Raw genomic sequence first — 27,073 nt, forward strand, 5'->3', positions numbered from 1 at the left:
ACTCCAATTTATTGATTAAATCAGCCACTTTATATAACAGTGTTAATTAACTTCATGCATATTGCAAAATCCAAGCTCACTATAGGTTAACAGAGAAAACTCTAAGCCCTCCTTTTGTTTTACCATACCCATGATTGTTTCTTGCAAACAGGACCAGCGTTCCCACTGTGATATGAAAGTCAAGTATTGGAGAGTGCTTTTGTTACTCTTTAGAAGGTTAGAATATGCTGAAAAGATGCTAGCTGGGGACTTGCAATTAATGAATTATTTGCTGTAAGTAGGTCAAATGACATGAGCTTTCAAAAAGGAAAAGTAGTCTTATTCCACCTGCCAATTCTAAAGTAGATTAATAAGCCTTAAGCAGAAGATGGATGTGAAGAGGGATATGACATGAAAGGTTAAGCAACACTGCTGACAGCAAAAGGCTTACCTGCTGCAGATACGGGAGACAAAATACTATTTTGACACAAACATTGCTATTCAGACGACAGTAAAATTCTGAGGGACAGCAAAATTTACTCAGTCATCATGACAGTAAAATTTGCTCCCATCAAAATGTGCTCATCAATTCTTAGTGTAAGCTAAGCACCTTAAGCAAAGGGTAGTTCAAGCCTAACTGGTATTTGATGGCAAAAAAGGCAACTTGGCCTGCGTTTCTCACTTCTACTCCATTCAAAAGCTTACTCTGTCTCAGATTCCTTTGGTGGGATACCAACGCAAGCCGCCAAACTGCACGAAAATGATGATTTAAAGAAAGATAGATGAGAAAAATGGAATAATGGTTCATGTTCTTTTCCTTCCAACTGCTTTGTTTGCCCTTTGAATTTTTTGAAGTCCTTTCTGGTGTCACCATGGTTGCACTGCAGCAAGTGTTGGGCTGTAAGCTGTCCATATTGCCAGCTTCTGGACTGCCTTCAGAAAACTTCCCACTGGTTTTGTCTAGAAATCACAAGCAGTAGAGATGACAAAGACTGCAGAAACCTTCTCATCTCCTTCTAGAGCAAGACCATGTCTTTCACCCACTCTTAACTAGACAACTTTCATCAGTCACGAGGGAGTCTCATGTTCAAGAGCTAAGCAGTGACAGCTGTAAATGACAAAAAGCAGACTGAAATTCTCTTGGGACTCCAGCAGAGAGCAATGAAGGAGGTTGAATTCACCTTCTTGGGAAGTTCTAAAATGCACGTTCACTTGAGCACAGGAGCTAAGCCATCGTAACCTTTGTTGAGTATGTCTGCGTAGACAGACATATTTAGACCATGTTATTTAAGCCACGTTATCATCTCTAGCTGCTAAGCTGCACTTCTTGCAAAGTATCTGCAACGTATTTTACAGGGTGGGCTTTGATGTGTAATCCCTGAGTAATATTGCAAAGAGAAGTACTTGGGCTGTGGGGTGGGGGGGGAGCCGCAACTCTTAGGTTTTTCAAATCATGGTTCCATTTGAAAGTCAAAAAAGATGTCAAACCTTTCTTTCCTAGACCTATTACCAGCACAAACTGTACCAGAATTTATGACCTGTAACTGTACCGTGGACGCTCTTTCTCTGGACTATTCCTTAAGAAACAAAGTCCTCACTAGAAAGAAAACAAAATTAGCCAAGTATTGGCCTGGATTAGTTCCAAGGCTCTGTACTAAAGGCCAAACACGTGTAATAATAGTAACCAGTGGACTAAAAGTTAAATCAATAGAGCATTACTCAGTTCAAAGACATCTTGTGTCCTAATGTTCTCACAGAAGACTGTAAAAACCTGTCTATTTTTGTGGGTTTCTTTTATCCATTTAGCTGTACCTTCTACTTCTCTCCACTGTCTGAGAACATTGATGATAAGGTTGGATGACCTCATGTCAACTTGTAGAAGTAAAGAAAGAGAAGCCAGGAAAGAAAGGCAAATTTGTTAATTGCAGGTGGAAAGAGGGAGGCCAACAAAAGAAAACAAAAGAACAGTACTAATGAAATGCTCCCCTGTCTTCTGTGAAAAGTAAAGGCACAGACAAGAAAGAACAAGTGCAAAATTCTCACTAGAGAAACGCACTTGATCTGACTCAAGTATTTTGCGGTACATTTCTTGCTGTTTTCTCATGCCAAACATATTAACCATTGAAGGTGTCCCTTTCCTCTCTCTGGAATACAGCTAGGAAGATGGCTGTGTCATTGCTGACAAGCTGCTATTCTCAGAGGTGCCCACCTGAAAGTCCTAGATCAATTGATTTGCTCTGTCACTTTGATATGGCATGACTTACAGTTTCAGCACCTGAACTTGCCAGCCCTACAATTCTTTGCCCCTTGAATGCTTAGATAGGCGCCTTGGCAACTGGCATTTGTAAGGACTTGAAACTATGCAGAATTTGCACCGTGAGATGATGCCAAATGAGTCACAGCAGTAGATTAATTGGGGCATGCAAGGCAGAGAGAGGGAAATGAGAGCACAAGAAGAGAGTACACAAGAAGAGAGTACAATCTCCTTTTTTCTGAAACACTGAAGAGACCAAAGTGAACACAAATCCTCCTAGGGGTAGTTCTTGCAAAAGACTAAGAGTTCTTTTTGTGTTCACAGGCCTGGAATATTTAGCTTTGGATGACGGCAAAATGCAGATGACAAAACGAGGCCTTGAAGTCACATCCAGTATGAAGCAGTAGGAAAGAGGAAAGCGGCTGAGAGCGTCAACCCTGCTAAGTAGTCTCAGTATTCTTCTTGACATGAGCAGAAATTTGAAATGAGTCTCTGAAAATGACAAAGGAGGCAGAAGAAAAGGGAGCGATGACTCCTCTGGCATAGTGCTTCCTAACAGGGATCTTCAAAATGTCAAGGTTGTATCATCCTTTCAACTGAAGGAAGGTATGAAAACAACAGGAAGGAAATGGCATCCAATACTCTGGGCAGTGTACTTCTAGACAGAAAGGCCACTGATGGAAAACCAACTAAACTGGCACCAATGCAGCAGCATTGTACTAAAGCCAGAAACGTCCAGCGCTTCGTTCTCTGCCATTCCATTCAGATGCACACAGCAGCTCTGCAACATTCCTACTGATCGTCTCCTTGGCAAAGTGGCAGTGAGGGTCCGTGGTGATGCAGAGTCCCCAGGCAGATGCAAAGGAGAGCTGCTTTCTTGCAAAAACCAGGCTTTTGAAACACTCAGGCCTTTCTCATTTCCATAGCTTTAAGCCATAACAAACACAATTCAACCAACCACCATGCACCACGCTGTGAACACACGACGCTTCTAGAACTTGTTGATCTACCTCGAAGTCAGCTGCCTCACCTTGCCACAGTCCTTTTCTACTTAGCCAAAGTAATGGGCCTCAGCCCAAGGCCTTCCTTTTGTAAGCTTCTAGCTCTATGCAGCAGCAAACCACTACTTTCTTCTGTGCCAAGACTTTAGGTAGACGATTTGCATCTGCCCTCCTTCCAGTGAAACCTAATGGCGAGAGAAAAGCCTCTCAGAGATGTTCAGTCATTCCATTTTCTAGACAGGCCAAATCCAAAGAGAAGCAAGCTATGGTATTGTGTACTTGCTCTTACAAAACACCTGCTGCCCTCTGACAATCAACTAGCAGAAAACCAGCCAAACTGAGACTTGAGGAAAACAACCCTTGGAAGGGAATAATGATGTGATCAATCAAGACAACGCTTTTCCAGGCTACCGAGATACTGGAAATGTCAGCAAAGGCTTGAGAGCAAAGGCTGAACTAATGGGAAAAGGGTAAAAGAATCCCAAGAAAAACATGACCAAAGGTTAAAACAATTCCAAGAAGAACATAGGCAACTAACCTGTTGAAGCCTTCAGAAAAACAGTGGCCGCTGATTTACATAGGCCATTCAAGTTAATTGACCCGTGCACCTTCCACTCCTTTTTCAGCACCATATTGAGTGAATTGAGACCACGGAATCACAATTCCTTGGATTCTGTTCTTAACTTCAGGAGAGAAGTACAGCAGCTGAAGTACCTGTTAGTGATGTGATACCCAGGAACACCGAGTTGACACATTTCTTTCTTGGCCAATCACAACAAGCAAGGCTAAGAGGATAAGGCTGGCTTATTTCCATGACACTTTTCTTGTTTTACAGCCTGCTCTGATTCCGGTGAAACTTTTTCATTAGCTTCTCTCTAAAAGGAGAAAGTCCAGTTCAATGTCCCGCCCTACTGCTGCAAGTATACCATTTGGTGAGTGGAGCCGAAAAAATTGAATTGCAAGGTACGGACACCCCGGAACTAAGAGCCGCTCGGGGCGTCTTTCGGCAGAAGCGGCGCTAAGAGAGCACTGTGACCGGTACAATCGTGTTTGCGCGAAGAAGCCGCTTCTTCGGCTCAGGGAGCCGGAGAGAGCGGCAGCATCGGAAAGGTGAAGAAGGAAGCTGTACAACACTGGGATTGTGTGCGCAGCTTGCCACTGATAGAAAACAGTACGTTAACATTCTCCTGACTTTTCCAATAACATGAATATTCGATTGGAAGCTGTTTTAAACAGCTTTTCTTCTCTTTTTGCCAAACACTTGGCAGACCTCCGTGCAACGTCCAGAACACGATGGGAGATGTTTTCTGTGCTGGCGCAGGTTTTCCTTGCCAGACAGAGTGGAAAAGCTTTCTGCTAGGATGTAGACCACAAAAGACGCTAAAGACGAAGGTACGATGCTCTCCGGAGCTAAGCGCCGCTCCCGGGCTTCTTTCGGCAGAAGCGGCGCTAAGAGAGCACTGTGAGCGGTACAATCATCTTTGCGCGAAGAAGCCGCTTCTTCGGCTCCGGGAGCCGGAGAGAGCGGCAGCATCGGAAAGGTGAAGAAGGAAGCTGTACAACACTGGGATTGTGTGCGCAACTTGCCAACTGATAGAAAACACTACCTTACCACTTTCCTGACTTTTCCAATCACATGAATATTCGATTGGAAGCTGTTTTGGACAACTTTTCTTTGTTTCTTTCAAACACTTGGCAGACCTCCGTGCAACGTCCAGAACACGATGGGAGATGTTTTCTGCGCTGGCGCATGTTTTCCTTGCCAGACAGAGTGGAAAAGCTTTCTGCAAGGATGTAGACCACAAAAGACGCTAAAGACGAAGGTACGATGCTCTCCGGAGTTACGCGCCGCTCCCGGGCTTCTTTCGGCAGAAGCGGCGCTAAGAGAGCACTGTGAGCGGTACAATCGTCTTTGCGCGAAGAAGCCGCTTCTTCGGCTCCGGGAGCCGGAGAGAGCGGCAGCATCGGAAAGGTGAAGAAGGAAGCTGTACAACACTGGGATTGTGTGCGCAGCTTGCCAACTGATAGAAAACAGTACCTTACCACTTTCCTGACTTTTCCAATCACATGAACATTCGATTGGAAGCTGTTTTGGACAACTTTTCTTTGTTTCTTTCAAACACTTGGCAGACCTCCGTGCAACGTCCAGAACACGATGGGAGATGTTTTCTGTGCTGGCGCATGTTTTCCTTGCCAGACAGAGTGGAAAAGCTTTCTGCTAGGATGTAGACCACAAAAGACGCTAAAGACGAAGGGACGATGCTCTCCGGAGCTAAGCGCCGCTCCCGGGCTTCTTTCGGCAGAAGCCGCGGTAAGAGAGCACTGTGAGCGGTACAATCGTCTTTGCGCGAAGAAGCCGCTTCTTCGGCTCCGGGAGCCGGAGAGAGCGGCAGCATCGGAAAGGTGAAGAAGGAAGCTGTACAACACTGGGATTGTGTGCGCAGCTTGCCAACTGATAGAAAACAGTACCTTACCACTTTCCTGACTTTTCCAATCACATGAACATTCGATAGGAAGTTATTTTGGACAACTTTTCATTTCTTTATGCAAACACTTGGCAGACCTCCGTGCAACGTCCAGAACACGATGGGAGATGTTTTCTGCGCTGGCGCAGGTTTTCCTTGCCAGACTGAGTGGAAAAGCTTTCTGCTAGGATGTAGACCACAAAAGACGCTAAAGACGAAGGTACGATGCTCTCCGGAGCTAAGCGCCGCTCCCGGGCTTCTTTCGGCAGAAGCGGCGCTAAGAGAGCACTGTTTGCGGTACAATCGTCTTTGCGCGAAGAAGCCGCTTCTTCGGCTCCGGGAGCCGGAGAGAGCGGCAGCATCGGAAAGGTGAAGAAGGAAGCTGTACAACACTGGGATTGTGTGCGCAGCTTGCCAACTGATAGAAAACAGCACCTTACCACTTTCCTGACTTTTCCAATCTCATGAACATTCGATAGGAAGTTATTTTGGACAACTTTTCATTTCTTTATGCAAACACTTGGCAGACCTCCGTGCAACGTCCAGAACACGATGGGAGATGTTTTCTGCGCTGGCGCATGTTTTCCTTGCCAGACAGAGTGGAAAAGCTTTCTGCTAGGATGTAGACCACAAAAGACGCTAAAGACGAAGGTACGATGCTCTCCGGAGCTAAGAGCCGGTCCCGGGCTTCTTTCGGCAGAAGCCGCGCTAAGAGAGCACTGTGTGCGGTACAATCGTCTTTGCGCGAAGAAGCCGCTTCTTCAGCTCCGGGAGCCGGAGAGAGCGGCAGCATCGGAAAGGTGAAGAAGGAAGCTGTACAACACTGGGACTGTGTGCGCAGCTTGCCAACTGATAGAAAACAGTACCTTACCACTTTCCTGACTTTTCCAATCACATGAACATGTAGTGGAAAAGCTTTTTGCTAAGATGTAGACGACAAGAGAGGCTAAAGACTGGATGAGAGCAAATGACACCCATCTCTAAAAAAGGCAATTAGGAGGACTCGGAATAGTACAAACCAGGCAGCCTCCTTTTTATCCCCAGGAAGTTGATGAAGCAGCTCTTCCTGGAAAACCTTGCCAGGCACATGCAAGACGACAAAATCATGTAGTTAGCATGATTTTTCAGGGGAATTTCATGCTGGAACATCACTTTAAACTCCTCTGATGAATCAACTTGACTGGTAGATGAAGGGAATATTATCTGCCTGGGCTTCAGGGAGGTTTTGGACATATCTCTACATGGCAGCACGCATCCATATGGAAGCAATAGTGCAAAGGGGAGGGAACCAGTGTCTTTTCAGTGATGCTGAGTGAAAAAACAAGAGGCAGTGGGCACTCTCTGAAATACAGGAGATTGCCATTGACCATCAGCAAATGATTCTTTACTGTGAGGGTGACTGAACCACGGCACAGACTGCCCAGAAAGATTGTGGAGCCTGGATCTTTGAAGACATTCTAAGTACACCCAGATAGACTCCTGGGCAAGAGGCTCTAGGTATCCTGGTTTAGGCAGGGGGATTGGGCCTGGTTAGCCCCACCAAGCCCTTCCACTCTCATTCATTCTGTGCTAGTGAATTCTCTTCAAGATGCATTTCAAGCACTTGCATGACAAAGTTCTGTGAAGACAGAGATCCAAATGGACACGGCATCTAAGTTCCTTAAGCAGTGTTCAAGAAGAATGCAAAACTCTGGGACGAGTGTCTCTTCCCTAACTGAATCCCTTTCATGGGAAAATTCCCAGCTCTAGAAAGATCTTCTGATACGCATGCTTAAGACTGACACTGGCTGAGCAAATTTCTCCCTATGTGTATCCAAGACCAGTTAGGATCTTCACCCAAAGTGCTGCCAACATAGTCACAGAATGTCTATTGTTAAGAAGTGACAACTTCCATCAGCATGGCAACTATTGGTCCACCAAATGGATGAATGGATGGGAATTATCTACTTGGGTTAAAAACAAAAAGAAAGAGTTGGTCTTTATTTATCAATTTCATTGCAATATTATAAGGGAAGAAAAAGACCTAAGTCCTTGACTTTCTTAACTCGAGGGAAGATTTTAAAAATTCCTTGTAAAAATGTATGATCACAATCAGACTATTGAAACCATTTGAGTTGGGAAAAGAGTTCACAAATTGTCTAGAGAGTGGCAAAGAAGCCAAGAAAAATAGGAAAGAAACAAAAAGAGAGCAGAAGCGTCAGCTTCATTGTACAAGCTCGTTCTAGAAGTGGTCTGCTGGGAAAAGGAAGCCCCAGTTGAATTTCCAATGTATTCCTGCGCTTGATTCAGTAACCGGTCAATGTAAAAACCAATCCTTTTGTACAACTTCTTCCAGCAACAAAAACTCCAACAGGTTGACACTACCATCATGCCTGTTCCAGACATATTTCCAAGAGAAATGATGATTTTCTTGAAAACCTACTTGCATAAAAGTTGCAAGATGGTGGAGGGATTCCCACATCCTCCTTCCTCCATCTGGCTTGAAAGTAGATTTGATAAAATATGCAACAAAGCACATGATTTATAAGGTAGAGTCAAATGGATGATTTGGGAATTGATCTCTTGTTGATAGTAAACTTCATATCCACTCTGTGTGACCTTTCTAAAACAAAATGTGGAGCTGAGGCATGAATCTGCCACAACAATTGTAAAGCAAACATACACACTCCCCTTCACATGCCCCCCCTTCCACACACACCTAGGCACACACAGAGATCAGCATAGCAGATCATGAGCACCTTGGAAAAGACGGAAATGCTCAATGCCTCTCTTGATGGGCAAAAGAGCTGGTGCAGTAATTCAAATGCCTGGTACAGAAATTCTGTTTCATATTTAGCTCCTATTTAAAACACAGCTTTTCATTTCATTCTATTTACAGAATATTTTCATGTCATTTGCTTCTTTAAAATTACTTAGTTCTCACCTGTTGTATGTCTAGGAATATTTTCTTCCAAAAATAGAAAAAAATAGATGATATCTTTTCAGCAGAAAACATTGGTTGATACAATTTTAAACCATCATGATATGGAAGAATTGTTCTGTCCCTCTCGAAGGTGGAAGAAGCATTTGGATCACAGATCATCTACAATGAAATACTTGACATGTTTAAGATGCTTTCAATCAATTTTGATCGTCAATTGCTTCTTCGTTGTAAACAGTAATTTTTCAGTGAAGGGAAAGTGTGTGTGGTATATCTACACGATGTGGTCAAACCCAGTTCCTACTAATGGCCAGGCTGAACTCCAGTAAATAATGTCCCGAATGATATTTTGCCGCCTTCTTTGGCACTTTGTGAAATCTTACCATGATGAAGTGCTGAAACACAGAGATTTTCTCTTAGAGAGTGTCTCATGTTGTAACCCGTCCCATGGATTTTATGCTGTAATTCTTATCTCTTTTAAAATTTGCTATCTTCTGTACAGTTTTCATGAACCTTTCTGTTACAGTAGTGAAAATCACAGATAAATGTCATTTTGTACAACTTTGAATTTAGCCCAAGAGCTGAGAGAAAACTTGCTCCTATACTTCAATCTCAGTTTCTTCTATAGTCCAACTTTGTTTCTCTACCATCAAGCTTCTCCTTTGTTGCTGCTCCAAGCCCCGTCCAAGCTGACCTTGAATACTTTCAGGGATGGGACACCCACAACTTCTCTGGGCAACCTGTTCCAGTGTTCCAGCACTCCCACAGTAAAAAAGGCCTTCCTTTCATCTAATATGTGTAGGAAATCATAAATCTAGGCATAGAGACTTGGAGTGCAAATTTGAAATTCTTTTGATTTGAAGCACATTTTATATGAATACTGACTTACAGATGACTAAAAGATGTTGATGGGCATTTGAGCTGACAAGTTGTGAAAAAGTGCACGGAAATTAAAATTGAAACCAGTAAAATTAAAAACTTCTTGCCGTTTTCTTTTTCCTCTCCTATTCAAAATTGCATATGTCAGATATCAGTGCTTCATGCAAACCTCTCAGATGCTCTCAGAGAGAAAGCTTTTCTTTCAGACTAAGTTGCGGTTGACGTAGAACACTAGCAGGAGTGAAAGTTTTTCTGGGCATCGGGGCAGCACCTTCTCCTTGGATTTGTGTGCAGAAAGCATTTTATCCAAACTGCAAAATAGACCCAACTCTGTTCTATTCATCATTCTTACTGCATCAGGCCTGAAGACGCTGTGAAAAGTAGCCTGTGGACCTTGAAGATAGCGCATGTGAAACAGATGAGAGGTGATGGAGAAGTTGAGAGAAGAAAGAGCATATGGCCCAGTACGGACGCCAGAAAGTATTTCTTCATGTGATCATGGCAGATTGCAGGAGCCACTTGCTACTATCAAACCAGCCCGACTTGGCACTGGTGCCACCTTGGGTCTGGGAACCATCCTGCGTATCGTGGATTTTCAGGAGCCAGCCAGCCACTCCCAGCCACAGGCCCTTAAACACAGACCTCGGCCCTCTTACCTGGCCAAAAAAACTCACCTGCCCCGCTTCTGCATGGCAGATTGCAGGAGCCACTTGGTAATATCAAACCAGCCCGACTTGGCACTGGTGCCACCTTGGGTCTGGGAACCATCCTGCGTATCATGGATTTTCAGGAGCCAGCAAGACACTCTTGGCCACAGGCCCCCAAACACAAACCTCGGCCCTTTTCCCTGGCAAAGAAAAGTCACCTGCCCTGCTTCTGCATGGCAGATTGCAGGAGCAACTTGGTACTATCAAACCAGCCCGACTTGGCAATGTTGCTACCTTGGGTCTGAGAAACATCCTGCGTATCGTGGATTTTCAGGAGCCAGCCGGCCTCTCCCAGCCACAGGCCCCCAAACACAATCCACGGCCCTTTTCCCTGGCAAACAACACTCACCTGCCCCGCTTCTCGATGGCAGATTGCAGGAGTCCCTGGGTAATTTCAATCCAGCCCGACTTGGCAGCGTTTCCACCTTGCGTCTGGGAATCATCCTGCATATCAAAGAATTTCAGGAGCCAGCCGGCACTCTCAGTCACAGGCCCCCAAACACAAACCATGGCCCTTTTCCCTTGCAAACAAAACTCACCTGCCCCGCTTCTGGATGGCAGATTGCAGCAGCCACTTAGTCCTATCAAACCAGCCCGAATTGGCACTGTGTTGAAAGCGAAGGGAAGCCAACCCACCTTGTCGTTTATCAGCATTGACTCCAATTTATTGATTAAATCAGCCACTTTATATAACAGTGTTAATTAACTTCATGCATATTGCAAAATCCAAGCTCACTATAGGTTAACAGAGAAAACTCTAAGCCCTCCTTTTGTTTTACCATACCCATGATTGTTTCTTGCAAACAGGACCAGCGTTCCCACTGTGATATGAAAGTCAAGTATTGGAGAGTGCTTTTGTTACTCTTTAGAAGGTTAGAATATGCTGAAAAGATGCTAGCTGGGGACTTGCAATTAATGAATTATTTGCTGTAAGTAGGTCAAATGACATGAGCTTTCAAAAAGGAAAAGTAGTCTTATTCCACCTGCCAATTCTAAAGTAGATTAATAAGCCTTAAGCAGAAGATGGATGTGAAGAGGGATATGACATGAAAGGTTAAGCAACACTGCTGACAGCAAAAGGCTTACCTGCTGCAGATACGGGAGACAAAATACTATTTTGACACAAACATTGCTATTCAGACGACAGTAAAATTCTGAGGGACAGCAAAATTTACTCAGTCATCATGACAGTAAAATTTGCTCCCATCAAAATGTGCTCATCAATTCTTAGTGTAAGCTAAGCACCTTAAGCAAAGGGTAGTTCAAGCCTAACTGGTATTTGATGGCAAAAAAGGCAACTTGGCCTGCGTTTCTCACTTCTACTCCATTCAAAAGCTTACTCTGTCTCAGATTCCTTTGGTGGGATACCAACGCAAGCCGCCAAACTGCACGAAAATGATGATTTAAAGAAAGATAGATGAGAAAAATGGAATAATGGTTCATGTTCTTTTCCTTCCAACTGCTTTGTTTGCCCTTTGAATTTTTTGAAGTCCTTTCTGGTGTCACCATGGTTGCACTGCAGCAAGTGTTGGGCTGTAAGCTGTCCATATTGCCAGCTTCTGGACTGCCTTCAGAAAACTTCCCACTGGTTTTGTCTAGAAATCACAAGCAGTAGAGATGACAAAGACTGCAGAAACCTTCTCATCTCCTTCTAGAGCAAGACCATGTCTTTCACCCACTCTTAACTAGACAACTTTCATCAGTCACGAGGGAGTCTCATGTTCAAGAGCTAAGCAGTGACAGCTGTAAATGACAAAAAGCAGACTGAAATTCTCTTGGGACTCCAGCAGAGAGCAATGAAGGAGGTTGAATTCACCTTCTTGGGAAGTTCTAAAATGCACGTTCACTTGAGCACAGGAGCTAAGCCATCGTAACCTTTGTTGAGTATGTCTGCGTAGACAGACATATTTAGACCATGTTATTTAAGCCACGTTATCATCTCTAGCTGCTAAGCTGCACTTCTTGCAAAGTATCTGCAACGTATTTTACAGGGTGGGCTTTGATGTGTAATCCCTGAGTAATATTGCAAAGAGAAGTACTTGGGCTGTGGGGTGGGGGGGGAGCCGCAACTCTTAGGTTTTTCAAATCATGGTTCCATTTGAAAGTCAAAAAAGATGTCAAACCTTTCTTTCCTAGACCTATTACCAGCACAAACTGTACCAGAATTTATGACCTGTAACTGTACCGTGGACGCTCTTTCTCTGGACTATTCCTTAAGAAACAAAGTCCTCACTAGAAAGAAAACAAAATTAGCCAAATATTGGCCTGGATTAGTTCCAAGGCTCTGTACTAAAGGCCAAACACGTGTAATAATAGTAACCAGTGGACTAAAAGTTAAATCAATAGAGCATTACTCAGTTCAAAGACATCTTGTGTCCTAATGTTCTCACAGAAGACTGTAAAAACCTGTCTATTTTTGTGGGTTTCTTTTATCCATTTAGCTGTACCTTCTACTTCTCTCCACTGTCTGAGAACATTGATGATAAGGTTGGATGACCTCATGTCAACTTGTAGAAGTAAAGAAAGAGAAGCCAGGAAAGAAAGGCAAATTTGTTAATTGCAGGTGGAAAGAGGGAGGCCAACAAAAGAAAACAAAAGAACAGTACTAATGAAATGCTCCCCTGTCTTCTGTGAAAAGTAAAGGCACAGACAAGAAAGAACAAGTGCAAAATTCTCACTAGAGAAACGCACTTGATCTGACTCAAGTATTTTGCGGTACATTTCTTGCTGTTTTCTCATGCCAAACATATTAACCATTGAAGGTGTCCCTTTCCTCTCTCTGGAATACAGCTAGGAAGATGGCTGTGTCATTGCTGACAAGCTGCTATTCTCAGAGGTGCCCACCTGAAAGTCCTAGATCAATTGATTTGCTCTGTCACTTTGATATGGCATGACTTACAGTTTCAGCACCTGAACTTGCCAGCCCTACAATTCTTTGCCCCTTGAATGCTTAGATAGGCTCCTTGGCAACTGGCATTTGTAAGGACTTGAAACTATGCAGAATTTGCACCGTGAGATGATGCCAAATGAGTCACAGCAGTAGATTAATTGGGGCATGCAAGGCAGAGAGAGGGAAATGAGAGCACAAGAAGAGAGTACACAAGAAGAGAGTACAATCTCCTTTTTTCTGAAACACTGAAGAGACCAAAGTGAACACAAATCCTCCTAGGGGTAGTTCTTGCAAAAGACTAAGAGTTCTTTTTGTGTTCACAGGCCTGGAATATTTAGCTTTGGATGACGGCAAAATGCAGATGACAAAACGAGGCCTTGAAGTCACATCCAGTATGAAGCAGTAGGAAAGAGGAAAGCGGCTGAGAGCGTCAACCCTGCTAAGTAGTCTCAGTATTCTTCTTGACATGAGCAGAAATTTGAAATGAGTCTCTGAAAATGACAAAGGAGGCAGAAGAAAAGGGAGCGATGACTCCTCTGGCATAGTGCTTCCTAACAGGGATCTTCAAAATGTCAAGGTTGTATCATCCTTTCAACTGAAGGAAGGTATGAAAACAACAGGAAGGAAATGGCATCCAATACTCTGGGCAGTGTACTTCTAGACAGAAAGGCCACTGATGGAAAACCAACTAAACTGGCACCAATGCAGCAGCATTGTACTAAAGCCAGAAACGTCCAGCGCTTCGTTCTCTGCCATTCCATTCAGATGCACACAGCAGCTCTGCAACATTCCTACTGATCGTCTCCTTGGCAAAGTGGCAGTGAGGGTCCGTGGTGATGCAGAGTCCCCAGGCAGATGCAAAGGAGAGCTGCTTTCTTGCAAAAACCAGGCTTTTGAAACACTCAGGCCTTTCTCATTTCCATAGCTTTAAGCCATAACAAACACAATTCAACCAACCACCATGCACCACGCTGTGAACACACGACGCTTCTAGAACTTGTTGATCTACCTCGAAGTCAGCTGCCTCACCTTGCCACAGTCCTTTTCTACTTAGCCAAAGTAATGGGCCTCAGCCCAAGGCCTTCCTTTTGTAAGCTTCTAGCTCTATGCAGCAGCAAACCACTACTTTCTTCTGTGCCAAGACTTTAGGTAGACGATTTGCATCTGCCCTCCTTCCAGTGAAACCTAATGGCGAGAGAAAAGCCTCTCAGAGATGTTCAGTCATTCCATTTTCTAGACAGGCCAAATCCAAAGAGAAGCAAGCTATGGTATTGTGTACTTGCTCTTACAAAACACCTGCTGCCCTCTGACAATCAACTAGCAGAAAACCAGCCAAACTGAGACTTGAGGAAAACAACCCTTGGAAGGGAATAATGATGTGATCAATCAAGACAACGCTTTTCCAGGCTACCGAGATACTGGAAATGTCAGCAAAGGCTTGAGAGCAAAGGCTGAACTAATGGGAAAAGGGTAAAAGAATCCCAAGAAAAACATGACCAAAGGTTAAAACAATTCCAAGAAGAACATAGGCAACTAACCTGTTGAAGCCTTCAGAAAAACAGTGGCCGCTGATTTACATAGGCCATTCAAGTTAATTGACCCGTGCACCTTCCACTCCTTTTTCAGCACCATATTGAGTGAATTGAGACCATGGAATCACAATTCCTTGGATTCTGTTCTTAACTTCAGGAGAGAAGTACAGCAGCTGAAGTACCTGTTAGTGATGTGATACCCAGGAACACCGAGTTGACACATTTCTTTCTTGGCCAATCACAACAAGCAAGGCTAAGAGGATAAGGCTGGCTTATTTCCATGACACTTTTCTTGTTTTACAGCCTGCTCTGATTCCGGTGAAACTTTTTCATTAGCTTCTCTCTAAAAGGAGAAAGTCCAGTTCAATGTCCCGCCCTACTGCTGCAAGTATACCATTTGGTGAGTGGAGCCGAAAAAATTGAATTGCAAGGTACGGACACCCCGGAACTAAGAGCCGCTCGGGGCGTCTTTCGGCAGAAGCCGCGCTAAGAGAGCACTGTGACCGGTACAATCGTGTTTGCGCGAAGAAGCCGCTTCTTCGGCTCAGGGAGCCGGAGAGAGCGGCAGCATCGGAAAGGTGAAGAAGGAAGCTGTACAACACTGGGATTGTGTGCGCAGCTTGCCACTGATAGAAAACAGTACGTTAACATTCTCCTGACTTTTCCAATAACATGAATATTCGATTGGAAGCTGTTTTAAACAGCTTTTCTTCTCTTTTTGCCAAACACTTGGCAGACCTCCGTGCAACGTCCAGAACACGATGGGAGATGTTTTCTGTGCTGGCGCAGGTTTTCCTTTTGAGACATAGTGGAAAAGCTTTCTGCTAGGATGTAGACCACAAAAGACGCTAAAGACGAAGGTACGATGCTCTCCGGAGCTAAGCGCCGCTCCCAGGCTTCTTTCGGCAGAAGCCGCGCTAAGAGAGCACTGTGACCAGTACAATCGTCTTTGCGCGAAGAAGCCGCTTCTTCGGCTCCGGGAGCCGGAGAGAGCGGCAGCATCGGAAAGGTGAAGAAGGAAGCTGTACAACACTGGGATTGTGTGCGCAGCTTGCCAACTGATAGAAAACAGTACCTTACCACTTTCCTGACGTGTCCAATCACATGAATATTCGATTGGAAGCTGTTTTGGACAACTTTTCTTTGTTTCTTTCAAACACTTGGCAGACCTCCGTACAACGTCCAGAACACGATGGGAGATGTTTTCTGTGCTGGCGCATGTTTTCCTTGCCAGTCAGAGTGGAAAAGTTTTCTGCTAGGATGTAGACCACAAAAGACGCTAAAGACGAAGGTACGATGCTCTCCGGAGTTAAGCGCCGCTCCCGGGCTTCTTTCGGCAGAAGCCGCGCTAAGAGAGCACTGTGAGCGGTACAATCGTCTTTGCGCGAAGAAGCCGCTTCTTCGGCTCCGGGAGCCGGAGAGAGCGGCAGCATCGGAAAGGTGAAGAAGGAAGCTGTACAACACTGAGATTGTGTGCGCAGCTTGCCAACTGATAGAAAACAGTACCTTACCACTTTCCTGACTTTTCCAATCACATGAACATTCGATAGGAAGTTATTTTGGACAACTTTTCATTTCTTTATGCAAACACATGGCAGACCTCCGTGCAACGTCCACAACACGATGGGAGATGTTTTCTGTGCTCCCGCAGGTTTTCCTTGCCAGACAGAGTGGAAAAGCTTTCTGCTAGGATGTAGACCACAAAAGACGCTAAAGACGAAGGTACGATGCTCTCCGGAGCTAAGCACCGCTCCCGGGCTTCTTTCGGCACAAGCCGCGCTAAGAGAGCACTGTGAGCGGTACAATGGTCTTTGCGCGAAGAAGCCGCTTCTTCGGCTCCGGGAGCCGGAGAGAGCGGCAGCATCGGAAAGGTGAAGAAGGAAGCTGTACAACACTGGGATTGTGTGCGCAACTTGCCAACTGATAGAAAACACTACCTTACCACTTTCCTGACTTTTCCAATCACATGAATATTCGATTGGAAGCTGTTTTGGACAACTTTTCTTTGTTTCTTTCAAACACTTGGCAGACCTCCGTGCAACGTCCAGAACACGATGGGAGATGTTTTCTGCGCTGGCGCATGTTTTCCTTGCCAGACAGAGTGGAAAAGCTTTCTGCAAGGATGTAGACCACAAAAGACGCTAAAGACGAAGGTACGATGCTCTCCGGAGTTACGCGCCGCTCCCGGGCTTCTTTCGGCAGAAGCGGCGCTAAGAGAGCACTGTGAGCGGTACAATCGTCTTTGCGCGAAGAAGCCGCTTCTTCGGCTCCGGGAGCCGGAGAGAGCGGCAGCATCGGAAAGGTGAAGAAGGAAGCTGTACAACACTGGGATTGTGTGCGCAGCTTGCCAACTGATAGAAAACAGCACCTTACCACTTTCCTGACTTTTCCAATCTCATGAACATTCGATAGGAAGTTATTTTGGACAACTTTTCATTTCTTTATGCAAACACTTGGCAGACCTCCGTGCAACGTCCAGAACACGATGGGAGATGTTTTCTGCGCTGGCGCATGTTTTCCTTGCCAGACAGAGTGGAAAAGCTTTCTGCTAGGATGTAGACCACAAAAGACGCTAAAGACGAAGGTACGATGCTCTCCGGAGCTAAGAGCCGGTCCCGGGCTTCTTTCGGCAGAAGCCGCGCTAAGAGAGCACTGTGTGCGGTACAATCGTCTTTGCGCGAAGAAGCCGCTTCTTCAGCTCCGGGAGCCGGAGAGAGCGGCAGCATCGGAAAGGTGAAGAAGGAAGCTGTACAACACTGGGACTGTGTGCGCAGCTTGCCAACTGATAGAAAACAGTACCTTACCACTTTCCTGACTTTTCCAATCACATGAACATGTAGTGGAAAAGCTTTTTGCTAAGATGTAGACGACAAGAGAGGCTAAAGACTGGATGAGAGCAAATGACACCCATCTCTAAAAAAGGCAATTAGGAGGACTCGGAATAGTACAAACCAGGCAGCCTCCTTTTTATCCCCAGGAAGTTGATGAAGCAGCTCTTCCTGGAAAACCTTGCCAGGCACATGCAAGACGACAAAATCATGTAGTTAGCATGATTTTTCAGGGGAATTTCATGCTGGAACATCACTTTAAACTCCTCTGATGAATCAACTTGACTGGTAGATGAAGGGAATATTATCTGCCTGGGCTTCAGGGAGGTTTTGGACATATCTCTACATGGCAGCACGCATCCATATGGAAGCAATAGTGCAAAGGGGAGGGAACCAGTGTCTTTTCAGTGATGCTGAGTGAAAAAACAAGAGGCAGTGGGCACTCTCTGAAATACAGGAGATTGCCATTGACCATCAGCAAATGATTCTTTACTGTGAGGGTGACTGAACCACGGCACAGACTGCCCAGAAAGATTGTGGAGCCTGGATCTTTGAAGACATTCAAAGTACACCCAGATAGACTCCTGGGCAAGAGGCTCTAGGTATCCTGGTTTAGGCAGGGGGATTGGGCCTGGTTAGCCCCACCAAGCCCTTCCACTCTCATTCATTCTGTGCTAGTGAATTCTCTTCAAGATGCATTTCAAGCACTTGCATGACAAAGTTCTGTGAAGACAGAGATCCAAATGGACACGGCATCTAAGTTCCTTAAGCAGTGTTCAAGAAGAATGCAAAACTCTGGGACGAGTGTCTCTTCCCTAACTGAATCCCTTTCATGGGAAAATTCCCAGCTCTAGAAAGATCTTCTGATACGCATGCTTAAGACTGACACTGGCTGAGCAAATTTCTCCCTATGTGTATCCAAGACCAGTTAGGATCTTCACCCAAAGTGCTGCCAACATAGTCACAGAATGTCTATTGTTAAGAAGTGACAACTTCCATCAGCATGGCAACTATTGGTCCACCAAATGGATGAATGGATGGGAATTATCTACTTGGGTTAAAAACAAAAAGAAAGAGTTGGTCTTTATTTATCAATTTCATTGCAATATTATAAGGGAAGAAAAAGACCTAAGTCCTTGACTTTCTTAACTCGAGGGAAGATTTTAAAAATTCCTTGTAAAAATGTATGATCACAATCAGACTATTGAAACCATTTGAGTTGGGAAAAGAGTTCACAAATTGTCTAGAGAGTGGCAAAGAAGCCAAGAAAAATAGGAAAGAAACAAAAAGAGAGCAGAAGCGTCAGCTTCATTGTACAAGCTCGTTCTAGAAGTGGTCTGCTGGGAAAAGGAAGCCCCAGTTGAATTTCCAATGTATTCCTGCGCTTGATTCAGTAACCGGTCAATGTAAAAACCAATCCTTTTGTACAACTTCTTCCAGCAACAAAAACTCCAACAGGTTGACACTACCATCATGCCTGTTCCAGACATATTTCCAAGAGAAATGATGATTTTCTTGAAAACCTACTTGCATAAAAGTTGCAAGATGGTGGAGGGATTCCCACATCCTCCTTCCTCCATCTGGCTTGAAAGTAGATTTGATAAAATATGCAACAAAGCACATGATTTATAAGGTAGAGTCAAATGGATGATTTGGGAATTGATCTCTTGTTGATAGTAAACTTCATATCCACTCTGTGTGACCTTTCTAAAACAAAATGTGGAGCTGAGGCATGAATCTGCCACAACAATTGTAAAGCAAACATACACACTCCCCTTCACATGCCCCCCCTTCCACACACACCTAGGCACACACAGAGATCAGCATAGCAGATCATGAGCACCTTGGAAAAGACGGAAATGCTCAATGCCTCTCTTGATGGGCAAAAGAGCTGGTGCAGTAATTCAAATGCCTGGTACAGAAATTCTGTTTCATATTTAGCTCCTATTTAAAACACAGCTTTTCATTTCATTCTATTTACAGAATATTTTCATGTCATTTGCTTCTTTAAAATTACTTAGTTCTCACCTGTTGTATGTCTAGGAATATTTTCTTCCAAAAATAGAAAAAAATAGATGCTATCTTTTCAGCAGAAAACATTGGTTGATACAATTTTAAACCATCATGATATGGAAGAATTGTTCTGTCCCTCTCGAAGGTGGAAGAAGCATTTGGATCACAGATCATCTACAATGAAATACTTGACATGTTTAAGATGCTTTCAATCAATTTTGATCGTCAATTGCTTCTTCGTTGTAAACAGTAATTTTTCAGTGAAGGGAAAGTGTGTGTGGTATATCTACACGATGTGGTCAAACCCAGTTCCTACTAATGGCCAGGCTGAACTCCAGTAAATAATGTCCCGAATGATATTTTGCCGCCTTCTTTGGCACTTTGTGAAATCTTACCATGATGAAGTGCTGAAACACAGAGATTTTCTCTTAGAGAGTGTCTCATGTTGTAACCCGTCCCATGGATTTTATGCTGTAATTCTTATCTCTTTTAAAATTTGCTATCTTCTGTACAGTTTTCATGAACCTTTCTGTTACAGTAGTGAAAATCACAGATAAATGTCATTTTGTACAACTTTGAATTTAGCCCAAGAGCTGAGAGAAAACTTGCTCCTATACTTCAATCTCAGTTTCTTCTATAGTCCAACTTTGTTTCTCTACCATCAAGCTTCTCCTTTGTTGCTGCTCCAAGCCCCGTCCAAGCTGACCTTGAATACTTTCAGGGATGGGACACCCACAACTTCTCTGGGCAACCTGTTCCAGTGTTCCAGCACTCCCACAGTAAAGAAGGCCTTCCTTTCATCTAATATGTGTAGGAAATCATAAATCTAGGCATAGAGACTTGGAGTGCAAATTTGAAATTCTTTTGATTTGAAGCACATTTTATATGAATACTGACTTACAGATGACTAAAAGATGTTGATGGGCATTTGAGCTGACAAGTTGTGAAAAAGTGCACGGAAATTAAAATTGAAACCAGTAAAATTAAAAACTTCTTGCCGTTTTCTTTTTCCTCTCCTATTCAAAATTGCATATGTCAGATATCAGTGCTTCATGCAAACCTCTCAGATGCTCTCAGAGAGAAAGCTTTTCTTTCAGACTAAGTTGCGGTTGACGTAGAACACTAGCAGGAGTGAAAGTTTTTCTGGGCATCGGGGCAGCACCTTCTCCTTGGATTTGTGTGCAGAAAGCATTTTATCCAAACTGCAAAATAGACCCAACTCTGTTCTATTCATCATTCTTACTGCATCAGGCCTGAAGACGCTGTGAAAAGTAGCCTGTGGACCTTGAAGATAGCGCATGTGAAACAGATGAGAGGTGATGGAGAAGTTGAGAGAAGAAAGAGCATATGGCCCAGTACGGACGCCAGAAAGTATTTCTTCATGTGATCATGGCAGATTGCAGGAGCCACTTGCTACTATCAAACCAGCCCGACTTGGCACTGGTGCCACCTTGGGTCTGGGAACCATCCTGCGTATCGTGGATTTTCAGGAGCCAGCCAGCCACTCCCAGCCACAGGCCCTTAAACACAGACCTCGGCCCTCTTACCTGGCCAAAAAAACTCACCTGCCCCGCTTCTGCATGGCAGATTGCAGGAGCCACTTGGTAATATCAAACCAGCCCGACTTGGCACTGGTGCCACCTTGGGTCTGGGAACCATCCTGCGTATCATGGATTTTCAGGAGCCAGCAAGACACTCTTGGCCACAGGCCCCCAAACACAAACCTCGGCCCTTTTCCCTGGCAAAGAAAAGTCACCTGCCCTGCTTCTGCATGGCAGATTGCAGGAGCAACTTGGTACTATCAAACCAGCCCGACTTGGCAATGTTGCTACCTTGGGTCTGAGAAACATCCTGCGTATCGTGGATTTTCAGGAGCCAGCCGGCCTCTCCCAGCCACAGGCCCCCAAACACAATCCACGGCCCTTTTCCCTGGCAAACAACACTCACCTGCCCCGCTTCTCGATGGCAGATTGCAGGAGTCCCTGGGTAATTTCAATCCAGCCCGACTTGGCAGCGTTTCCACCTTGCGTCTGGGAATCATCCTGCATATCAAAGAATTTCAGGAGCCAGCCGGCACTCTCAGTCACAGGCCCCCAAACACAAACCATGGCCCTTTTCCCTTGCAAACAAAACTCACCTGCCCCGCTTCTGGATGGCAGATTGCAGCAGCCACTTAGTCCTATCAAAGCAGCCCGAATTGGCACTGTGTTGAAAGCGAAGGGAAGCCAACCCACCTTGTCGTTTATCAGCATTGACTCCAATTTATTGATTAAATCAGCCACTTTATATAACAGTGTTAATTAACTTCATGCATATTGCAAAATCCAAGCTCACTATAGGTTAACAGAGAAAACTCTAAGCCCTCCTTTTGTTTTACCATACCCATGATTGTTTCTTGCAAACAGGACCAGCGTTCCCACTGTGATATGAAAGTCAAGTATTGGAGAGTGCTTTTGTTACTCTTTAGAAGGTTAGAATATGCTGAAAAGATGCTAGCTGGGGACTTGCAATTAATGAATTATTTGCTGTAAGTAGGTCAAATGACATGAGCTTTCAAAAAGGAAAAGTAGTCTTATTCCACCTGCCAATTCTAAAGTAGATTAATAAGCCTTAAGCAGAAGATGGATGTGAAGAGGGATATGACATGAAAGGTTAAGCAACACTGCTGACAGCAAAAGGCTTACCTGCTGCAGATACAGGAGACAAAATACTATTTTGACACAAACATTGCTATTCAGACGACAGTAAAATTCTGAGGGACAGCAAAATTTACTCAGTCATCATGACAGTAAAATTTGCTCCCATCAAAATGTGCTCATCAATTCTTAGTGTAAGCTAAGCACCTTAAGCAAAGGGTAGTTCAAGCCTAACTGGTATTTGATGGCAAAAAAGGCAACTTGGCCTGCGTTTCTCACTTCTACTCCATTCAAAAGCTTACTCTGTCTCAGATTCCTTTGGTGGGATACCAACGCAAGCCGCCAAACTGCACGAAAATGATGATTTAAAGAAAGATAGATGAGAAAAATGGAATAATGGTTCATGTTCTTTTCCTTCCAACTGCTTTGTTTGCCCTTTGAATTTTTTGAAGTCCTTTCTGGTGTCACCATGGTTGCACTGCAGCAAGTGTTGGGCTGTAAGCTGTCCATATTGCCAGCTTCTGGACTGCCTTCAGAAAACTTCCCACTGGTTTTGTCTAGAAATCACAAGCAGTAGAGATGACAAAGACTGCAGAAACCTTCTCATCTCCTTCTAGAGCAAGACCATGTCTTTCACCCACTCTTAACTAGACAACTTTCATCAGTCACGAGGGAGTCTCATGTTCAAGAGCTAAGCAGTGACAGCTGTAAATGACAAAAAGCAGACTGAAATTCTCTTGGGACTCCAGCAGAGAGCAATGAAGGAGGTTGAATTCACCTTCTTGGGAAGTTCTAAAATGCACGTTCACTTGAGCACAGGAGCTAAGCCATCGTAACCTTTGTTGAGTATGTCTGCGTAGACAGACATATTTAGACCATGTTATTTAAGCCACGTTATCATCTCTAGCTGCTAAGCTGCACTTCTTGCAAAGTATCTGCAACGTATTTTACAGGGTGGGCTTTGATGTGTAATCCCTGAGTAATATTGCAAAGAGAAGTACTTGGGCTGTGGGGTGGGGGGGGAGCCGCAACTCTTAGGTTTTTCAAATCATGGTTCCATTTGAAAGTCAAAAAAGATGTCAAACCTTTCTTTCCTAGACCTATTACCAGCACAAACTGTACCAGAATTTATGACCTGTAACTGTACCGTGGACGCTCTTTCTCTGGACTATTCCTTAAGAAACAAAGTCCTCACTAGAAAGAAAACAAAATTAGCCAAATATTGGCCTGGATTAGTTCCAAGGCTCTGTACTAAAGGCCAAACACGTGTAATAATAGTAACCAGTGGACTAAAAGTTAAATCAATAGAGCATTACTCAGTTCAAAGACATCTTGTGTCCTAATGTTCTCACAGAAGACTGTAAAAACCTGTCTATTTTTGTGGGTTTCTTTTATCCATTTAGCTGTACCTTCTACTTCTCTCCACTGTCTGAGAACATTGATGATAAGGTTGGATGACCTCATGTCAACTTGTAGAAGTAAAGAAAGAGAAGCCAGGAAAGAAAGGCAAATTTGTTAATTGCAGGTGGAAAGAGGGAGGCCAACAAAAGAAAACAAAAGAACAGTACTAATGAAATGCTCCCCTGTCTTCTGTGAAAAGTAAAGGCACAGACAAGAAAGAACAAGTGCAAAATTCTCACTAGAGAAACGCACTTGATCTGACTCAAGTATTTTGCGGTACATTTCTTGCTGTTTTCTCATGCCAAACATATTAACCATTGAAGGTGTCCCTTTCCTCTCTCTGGAATACAGCTAGGAAGATGGCTGTGTCATTGCTGACAAGCTGCTATTCTCAGAGGTGCCCACCTGAAAGTCCTAGATCAATTGATTTGCTCTGTCACTTTGATATGGCATGACTTACAGTTTCAGCACCTGAACTTGCCAGCCCTACAATTCTTTGCCCCTTGAATGCTTAGATAGGCTCCTTGGCAACTGGCATTTGTAAGGACTTGAAACTATGCAGAATTTGCACCGTGAGATGATGCCAAATGAGTCACAGCAGTAGATTAATTGGGGCATGCAAGGCAGAGAGAGGGAAATGAGAGCACAAGAAGAGAGTACACAAGAAGAGAGTACAATCTCCTTTTTTCTGAAACACTGAAGAGACCAAAGTGAACACAAATCCTCCTAGGGGTAGTTCTTGCAAAAGACTAAGAGTTCTTTTTGTGTTCACAGGCCTGGAATATTTAGCTTTGGATGACGGCAAAATGCAGATGACAAAACGAGGCCTTGAAGTCACATCCAGTATGAAGCAGTAGGAAAGAGGAAAGCGGCTGAGAGCGTCAACCCTGCTAAGTAGTCTCAGTATTCTTCTTGACATGAGCAGAAATTTGAAATGAGTCTCTGAAAATGACAAAGGAGGCAGAAGAAAAGGGAGCGATGACTCCTCTGGCATAGTGCTTCCTAACAGGGATCTTCAAAATGTCAAGGTTGTATCATCCTTTCAACTGAAGGAAGGTATGAAAACAACAGGAAGGAAATGGCATCCAATACTCTGGGCAGTGTACTTCTAGACAGAAAGGCCACTGATGGAAAACCAACTAAACTGGCACCAATGCAGCAGCATTGTACTAAAGCCAGAAACGTCCAGCGCTTCGTTCTCTGCCATTCCATTCAGATGCACACAGCAGCTCTGCAACATTCCTACTGATCGTCTCCTTGGCAAAGTGGCAGTGAGGGTCCGTGGTGATGCAGAGTCCCCAGGCAGATGCAAAGGAGAGCTGCTTTCTTGCAAAAACCAGGCTTTTGAAACACTCAGGCCTTTCTCATTTCCATAGCTTTAAGCCATAACAAACACAATTCAACCAACCACCATGCACCACGCTGTGAACACACGACGCTTCTAGAACTTGTTGATCTACCTCGAAGTCAGCTGCCTCACCTTGCCACAGTCCTTTTCTACTTAGCCAAAGTAATGGGCCTCAGCCCAAGGCCTTCCTTTTGTAAGCTTCTAGCTCTATGCAGCAGCAAACCACTACTTTCTTCTGTGCCAAGACTTTAGGTAGACGATTTGCATCTGCCCTCCTTCCAGTGAAACCTAATGGCGAGAGAAAAGCCTCTCAGAGATGTTCAGTCATTCCATTTTCTAGACAGGCCAAATCCAAAGAGAAGCAAGCTATGGTATTGTGTACTTGCTCTTACAAAACACCTGCTGCCCTCTGACAATCAACTAGCAGAAAACCAGCCAAACTGAGACTTGAGGAAAACAACCCTTGGAAGGGAATAATGATGTGATCAATCAAGACAACGCTTTTCCAGGCTACCGAGATACTGGAAATGTCAGCAAAGGCTTGAGAGCAAAGGCTGAACTAATGGGAAAAGGGTAAAAGAATCCCAAGAAAAACATGACCAAAGGTTAAAACAATTCCAAGAAGAACATAGGCAACTAACCTGTTGAAGCCTTCAGAAAAACAGTGGCCGCTGATTTACATAGGCCATTCAAGTTAATTGACCCGTGCACCTTCCACTCCTTTTTCAGCACCATATTGAGTGAATTGAGACCATGGAATCACAATTCCTTGGATTCTGTTCTTAACTTCAGGAGAGAAGTACAGCAGCTGAAGTACCTGTTAGTGATGTGATACCCAGGAACACCGAGTTGACACATTTCTTTCTTGGCCAATCACAACAAGCAAGGCTAAGAGGATAAGGCTGGCTTATTTCCATGACACTTTTCTTGTTTTACAGCCTGCTCTGATTCCGGTGAAACTTTTTCATTAGCTTCTCTCTAAAAGGAGAAAGTCCAGTTCAATGTCCCGCCCTACTGCTGCAAGTATACCATTTGGTGAGTGGAGCCGAAAAAATTGAATTGCAAGGTACGGACACCCCGGAACTAAGAGCCGCTCGGGGCGTCTTTCGGCAGAAGCCGCGCTAAGAGAGCACTGTGACCGGTACAATCGTGTTTGCGCGAAGAAGCCGCTTCTTCGGCTCAGGGAGCCGGAGAGAGCGGCAGCATCGGAAAGGTGAAGAAGGAAGCTGTACAACACTGGGATTGTGTGCGCAGCTTGCCACTGATAGAAAACAGTACGTTAACATTCTCCTGACTTTTCCAATAACATGAATATTCGATTGGAAGCTGTTTTAAACAGCTTTTCTTCTCTTTTTGCCAAACACTTGGCAGACCTCCGTGCAACGTCCAGAACACGATGGGAGATGTTTTCTGTGCTGGCGCAGGTTTTCCTTTTGAGACATAGTGGAAAAGCTTTCTGCTAGGATGTAGACCACAAAAGACGCTAAAGACGAAGGTACGATGCTCTCCGGAGCTAAGCGCCGCTCCCAGGCTTCTTTCGGCAGAAGCCGCGCTAAGAGAGCACTGTGACCAGTACAATCGTCTTTGCGCGAAGAAGCCGCTTCTTCGGCTCCGGGAGCCGGAGAGAGCGGCAGCATCGGAAAGGTGAAGAAGGAAGCTGTACAACACTGGGATTGTGTGCGCAGCTTGCCAACTGATAGAAAACAGTACCTTACCACTTTCCTGACGTGTCCAATCACATGAATATTCGATTGGAAGCTGTTTTGGACAACTTTTCTTTGTTTCTTTCAAACACTTGGCAGACCTCCGTACAACGTCCAGAACACGATGGGAGATGTTTTCTGTGCTGGCGCATGTTTTCCTTGCCAGTCAGAGTGGAAAAGTTTTCTGCTAGGATGTAGACCACAAAAGACGCTAAAGACGAAGGTACGATGCTCTCCGGAGTTAAGCGCCGCTCCCGGGCTTCTTTCGGCAGAAGCCGCGCTAAGAGAGCACTGTGAGCGGTACAATCGTCTTTGCGCGAAGAAGCCGCTTCTTCGGCTCCGGGAGCCGGAGAGAGCGGCAGCATCGGAAAGGTGAAGAAGGAAGCTGTACAACACTGAGATTGTGTGCGCAGCTTGCCAACTGATAGAAAACAGTACCTTACCACTTTCCTGACTTTTCCAATCACATGAACATTCGATAGGAAGTTATTTTGGACAACTTTTCATTTCTTTATGC

Source organism: Ammospiza nelsoni, chromosome 12, assembly GCF_027579445.1.
Source record: "Ammospiza nelsoni isolate bAmmNel1 chromosome 12, bAmmNel1.pri, whole genome shotgun sequence".
In the NCBI taxonomy this organism is placed as follows: Eukaryota; Metazoa; Chordata; class Aves; order Passeriformes; family Passerellidae; genus Ammospiza; species Ammospiza nelsoni.